The sequence below is a fragment of the Haemaphysalis longicornis genome, unplaced genomic scaffold (assembly GCF_048455015.1).
Source record: "Haemaphysalis longicornis isolate Haplotype H1 unplaced genomic scaffold, Haemaphysalis longicornis Haplotype H1 scaffold_6, whole genome shotgun sequence".
Taxonomy (NCBI): Eukaryota; Metazoa; Arthropoda; class Arachnida; order Ixodida; family Ixodidae; genus Haemaphysalis; species Haemaphysalis longicornis.
This window is the reverse complement of record NW_027526407.1, coordinates 118,260,939-118,267,507: the sequence shown is the minus strand read 5'-3', so window position 1 is coordinate 118,267,507 and position 6,569 is coordinate 118,260,939. Positions and strand designations below refer to the sequence as shown.

The following is a 6,569-nucleotide window of genomic DNA, read 5'->3' as shown; positions in this document are numbered from 1 at the left end:
CTTGCGCATACATAGACGATTTAAATTCCCGTGCCAGCGCGCCAACGCATCCGACTGCAGCGACTCAACTTGCCCTGGCGGCACGACTGGCTGCCCGGATGTATACAACCTCTGTGCCTCTGTGCTATCAACGCAGCGCGGCCGGTGACTCGGCGCGGCCGGAGCTTCAAGCCTCGCCTTGGGCCGTCGTTTTTTCTTATTTGTGAAGGACTAGTAGTGCCATTTGGTGGAAAGATTTTCATGTGCCCCTGTCACACAAGGAACGGCCACTGGTCGGCGACTCTGGCTAGTTTCGGTTTCAAAATTGGGGCGATCCTAGCGGCAGGGTGCTGCGGCGTGGCCCTTCCCTTTCCCTCATCGTTTCTTTCTTTCCACACCACGCATGCTTCCGCGCCTCCTCACGCATGCGCAACAGCTCACCGGCGCCAATATTTTTTTTTCTTTCTCTGGGCGCGCACGGCGGGCCAGTTCGGTGCGTGCGTAAGCGAGCCGGCGTGTGAAGGGCTGCGCGGGTTGCCTAAACGCTTCCACGGGCTGAAAGTTTCGCTGCATTATAAAATATATACGAATGTATTGTAAATATGGGGCCGCGGGGGAAGGAGCGTCACCAGTCCTGCGCAGCTCTGTGGTGCAGCAACACAGGGCGAAACAGTTCGGCCAAGTTTCTCGTCTTCTCCAAAAATGACAGGTAAGCAAATTAGCTTTGTACAAGTTATAGTGAATTCCTTAGAAGCCGACCGATTGCACTCTTCTATTTTCACTTCGCACATGTAACGTGAAGTTAGAGACATGTCAGTCGTCTTGGAGTGGAAACTAATGTGCAAATATATCCCAGCCTTGCAGGTACACAAAGTTTTAACAGAAGTAAACGCGCATTCGGCGCGCAGACTCTTGCTCGTAAGGTGAATTTGAGGCGGCATTGCCGTTTTGCGATTACCTTAGTAACTGCTTGAACGTCGATTCAGGATTCTTATCGATGTATTTTTTGTTGTTGTTTCGTGCAGTGGGTTTGAGTCTTGGGTGGGGTCCCAAGTCGAGGACGGTTCGAGACTTCATTGGACGTTTCCTGTGGTGAATCACCTCAACCCCTCCAAAGTTATCACGCTGCACCTGCTCACAAAGAAGGCTGTACGCGCTTCTTGTCATTGACTGCGTACCTATTACCACGGCGATTGTTGGCGCGGGGTAGCGTGCCCTAACCAATTTTTCCGGTGCCATCTTGCTCCAAAACGGATATTTGCGGCAAAACTGCTGCCAAACGTTGCTTCAGTGCTCCGAAAAATCTGACGTAAAACTGCGGTGTTCAATGCCAGTCAATTTGCACAGGGAGCAGTGGAAGGCCAAGCCGAAATACATGCGTTGTCTGCAGCTGCCATTGCAAGCGTTTCGCTCATAAAAAAAAAGGGTAGCATTGCCGGCTTTGCTGTTCAATCTAACCTGCGCGCCCGCGCCATGTCATTTTATCGCGAGTGGCTTTGCTGTTCCATAGTTCTAAAGATAGAACCGATATCGGACAGGATGAGATAAGAGGCGCTGCCCAGACACGAGCTAGGGAATAGCGTGTGACAACCTAGCCGATATCTGCAATTAATGAGCTCGGTACATGCGGCTTACAATACAGGAAAACTTTTTTCTGCGCGTCCCCCCCCCCCCCCTCTCATAATCAGACTGTTCACGCGCCATTAAAAGAAAAGACGGGTGCGCTCGATTTGTGTTGCGATTGTGTTCTGTATTAGACAACGTGGTTGCGCATTATTTTTGTACGCAGATATAATCTAGCAATGAGTGGTCAATAGTGCGGTTATTGTGTTGCAACAGTTTTTTCTCGCTGCATTTTGTTGGTGTGAACAAGATTTCTTCGAAGTGTATGGTCGGGTCAACGCTTCCTTTCAGAGTTTGCGTTAACTGGCCCAAAAGGCAGGCGTTGAAGCATACCTGTGCGTGCTTTCTTTTAAATTATAGGTTCCCGTTTACTGTGTCTCTGAACTGAAAAGAATGTTTTGAATGTCTAAAGAACATTCCCGTCTCGAGGCGAGCCCAAGAAATAAATATAAATTGAGTGGAACTTTCAAGTTCTTTCCTTCTCCCGCCGAGGTGTGCGCGAAAAAAATATGTATGGTGATTAGAACTTTCGAAATTATTCTTGCATAATCAGTGATTGTGTAGCTAAATGTGCATTATGCACGTTTTTTTCCTATTCTGCAATGTTGCATGCCTAAATTTGCATGTCATATTTTTGCTTAGAGTCCAACAGAGTACATAAAATGTATGTGCATTATATTTTGTGTAGTGCATGTGTTTTCATGACTTCAAATCAAAGATGTCTTCATATGAATTTTGAATAAAAGAAAAGCGAAAAGAATGTTTGTGTAACGCTCCAATTATTATCGCCACAAAGACAACAATTCGACACCAGAAAACATACTATTACCAACATGTTTTCTTCGTTCATTTGTTAAACACGTTACTGCACACACATACTAAACGACGGGCGGCGGCCATTCCGAGGCATCGCCGCCGCTCGTCCAACTTTCGCGCCTGGTGCCATTGCCGAGCGGCCCATGAGCAGCGACCGGCGGCAGGCGCGGAAGTTGGGCGGGCGTCGGTTGCTGGGGCCGGCGCGCGGCAGCCCTGACCGGCTGCCGCGGAAAAAATGGCGTCATCAGCGTCCGCGACGTCACCAACCTCCTTTCCCCCTCGCCACTCGTTGCCATGACGATAAATGCAACGCTTTTCAGACGCCACGTATCACTAGGGGAGGATTTGGCGCTGTTGGCGCGAATTACGCGGGACCACGGTGGATGCTAGAGAGGCCGCCCCGTGGAACGGCCGCAAACAGCATTTGGATACGGCGACAGGTGTGGACAGCTCGCTGGTAAGTGGTCTTTCATCAGTCGATGCGTTTGTCAAACGTTTGGATAGGGTTAACAGCGAAGTACCCGGGTACCCGTGCCGCTCACCGCTCGTACGCGCACGGGCAAAGAAAAAAGCGCACACTCGTATCATTTTACTTGTTTGTGGGTTTTGGGGTATGCGTTCGCATTCTTTTGTAGGCTGGTTTGTAACAGAGCATTCGAGGTAAAATCGTTTGTCGCGCGCGGCGTCGTTTCAAAGCAACGTGACAGTTACTTCGTGCTGGCGAAAATCAGCGCAGTCAGACGGAAGCGGTAAGGAAGGTAGAGAGGTCGGGGAAGAGGGCGCTAATATATAAAAGAAAGCGTAATGCAAGACGAGAAATATAACACAACCCGCCTGCATTTCTCCGAACTTCAGGACAGAGCCGCACACGGGTACGTTGTCACAAACTCGAGCGTACGACGTCTAAAAGTACCGTATATATTTTTTTTTTCATTTTTCAACGTGACCTGAGCCACTTATCTTCTCATTGCCGCGCATGCAGACCTGATTGTGTCCCTGTGTTTGAGCGCACAGCCATCCTTTTGCGACATAAGAACCAGCAAACGCGAGAAATTGTAGAAGCCAGCCACATCAGAAAAGCTGGTTCCGAATGTGTCAGTCATCCCTCTATCGCCCTGCTTAATTGAGAAGTCGCATATTTAGACGCACATTGAGCGCTATTTCGGTGCTTCTGGGAATGCGTGTTGGGGGTGGGAGGGGGGTCTTAATCCATGTATGATGCGGTTATCTTTGCTGATTTTTCGCCTTTCGTGCGCCTCAAAGTTCGTTTTGTGGTTTTGTTGTTACGGTTTTTTAGTATTTTCGGCTGAGTGCGCGGAGAACTGTGACGCATTGGGGGCGCGGCAATTGGGCGCTTGGGCATATAAAGCTTTGAATTGTGCAATAATAAACTAGTTGCGAGTGTGCGCTTGTGCCGTCTTCATATGTTCTTGTCCTCGTTAATTTGCGCGCAGTTTATTTTTCGCAATGCATAATTACCAACTCGCCCAACTCGCAACCCTTTTACAGATCCTATACTCCGTAAAAATGAGTTGCCTGTCCTTTTAGGTACGGCAAAATCTCGCGCAGCGCATCATTCTGCCAGGGGGCCATATCCTAATGTCAATGCACACACTATGAAAGCAGCTTGCACTTAATGCGTCACATTGTCTGCTGATAAGCATTTTAGATTCGCCCCTCTCATCATCATTCACTTCGTGGAGATGGCGGGATTTTCTTTCATAGCTTGTTGTCACTGCAGTAATTAATAGCAGAATCAGTCCTACAAATCACAGAAACGGTTCGTTTCACGTTACACCCTAACACACTTTGCACCACACGGAGGAACAATCGGTTGCAGTGAAGAGGCATAAGGGTAACTTGTTGTTAAAGGGTCATTGAAGACAACCAGCAAGTTGATTTCAAACGGAAGTCGGACCTCCGCATAGCCATTTCAGCATTGATTTAGTGCCAAGATGCCTTAAGTGCTGAGAAATCGCTGTTCAACTGCTCATCAAGCGTGACGCAAACACTACTGCAGTCGCTGTTTGCATCAGGATAAACCGGAAGCAAGTGAAGCAGCGGTGATTAATAGCAGTATACAAGCAACTGAATACTACATTACCACGTACCAAGCAGTTTGGTCAGTTCCGGTCAAATCGCTCATGCTTCCCCAAACTCCCCTGTCATTTGCCGTTCGAGACCACTAAGCAAAATGTTTCTCCATTGGACCTGTGATCAGTATTTACGCTTCACTGAAGAAGAACATTGGCCTTTTGCGGCCTCGCAAGTTTTGGCGTCGAACGATTTTCTCATGCGTAGCTCGCATGCTCCCTTGGAAAGCGGTACTGCCACCCCAAGTATGGACGAGTAGCACCATCCAGCGGCAGCCAAGAAAGAAGTTGTGCGCGTCAGGCCACTTAAGCCCTTCCGGTGAAAACGTGTTTTTGCTAGTTTCAACCTTATTTAAAAAAAAATGCCAGGTGTAAGAGGGGTATAATAGTGTTCCCTGTGAGCTAATCTATCAACCTAGAGAGACTTGCATTTTAACTTCACTGTCATTTAAAGTTGTGCTCGAGTATATTGTGCGGAAGTAATATCTTTTTTATTGCTGCAAAAGCCACGATGGTTAATGTACTGGCACTTGGTTTTATGAAGCCTTTGCATTCCTAATTTAAGTACTGAAATTCGCAGGGAACCTGGCATAACTATTTTATTACTGTGCCGAATTATTAAGTTCGTTTAACCATAGTGTCTGTTTTGAATTTTACATGTGGGGCATTTTTTTTTCTTTTTTGCTTTTTCAGGTAGATGTTCCTTTGACTCCCTGCCTGCATTCCGCGAAAGGGGAAATTAGCCTCCGCATCGATGGCCAGAGTGTCTTGACTGCATCATCTTCACTGGGAGGACTGTGTAGTCTGTTTGCATCGTTCTGGGTTTTCAACATTCAATATCCCAAGAAGGCACACAGAGCTCTAACGTTTGTGGAACCTGCCTTTTTGGACCTTGCCAGCACCAAACCACGTGTGAAGGATTTAGAACTAATTAACTTTTATCGCATCAATATCCCTCACCAATATTTTATTTGTTTTCAATCCTGTAATCATTGGATAGTAGTTTAAAGAATTTCGTATTATGTTTCTGACGTTTTCTTTTTTTTTTTACTGAACAGGGGATATTTGATGGGCCCTTCTGTATGCTGATAATACAGCTATCTTTTAGTGAAGCAATAATATTAACCAACGAATATAACTTGAAACAAGTATCTAAATAATGTTGGCAACTGGTGCCAAATGAGTCAACTCAAAATTATCGGAAAAACACGAATTACATGGCTTTTTCTTCTCACTCTGAAGAAGCTGTCGCGATACCACCCATTCTGTTCTATATCCTTGCAATTAACCCCTCAGACTGGGTCATTTTTCTTGGCGCATTTGTGTCTTTATCAAAACGCACTGGTATTTTCCGCAGCATATTTCTCGTTCTTTATATTACTCATTTATCCATAGCCATCTCATTGCTGTCTGTCTCCTACATCATTTATCTCTTGTGCCTTTACCATCTACAAAATGCTCGTTACCTTTCAATATCAAATCGTTACACAGCTCTCGCACATTTCACCACCAATTGAAAAAAAAATTTGTTGTTGTAAACCACTGCAATCATTTTTTTCACTTTGTGTACTGAGTACTGATGCGTACTGATAAGTACTCACGCGTTCTCAATCCTCTAGTATTATATACTGATGTCACTTACCATGCCGTTGTGTTTGTGCCTATATGTTTTTCGCGTATTTCCAGTTCTTGTAGTAATATTGTTTCTACAGTTTGTTCAACTAGCACACAGATCGCTCATTTCACCACTAACTGAAATTTTTTTGTTGTTGTAAACCACTGCAACCATTTTTTTCACTTTGTGTACTGAGTGCTGATGCGTTCTGATAAGTTCTGATAAGTACTGACGCGTTCTTGATCCGCTATTATTATATAATGATTTCACTTACCATGTGGTTGTGTTTGCGCCTATCTTTGTTTTTCGCGTATTTCCAGTTCTTGTAGTAATATTAATTCTACGGTTTGTTCAACTAGCATTCTATTGCTGTCTTCCATTCCTAACTGGCGTGTTTTTAGCAATTTACCATTTTTGCTTTCTTATAGGAGGTCGCCCTAAGT

At 45.7% G+C, this 6,569-nt stretch overlaps 1 long non-coding RNA gene across 1 annotated transcript; it reads left to right on the top strand.

The window, feature by feature from the left end:
- Positions 1-273: 273 nt before the first annotated feature.
- On the top strand, positions 274-2,302 carry LOC144141913 (uncharacterized). The gene is made up of 2 exons (XR_013316743.1): positions 274-688; positions 1,005-2,302. It is a non-coding gene; the product is annotated as an uncharacterized LOC144141913 (long non-coding RNA).
- Positions 2,303-6,569: the final 4,267 nt, after the last annotated feature.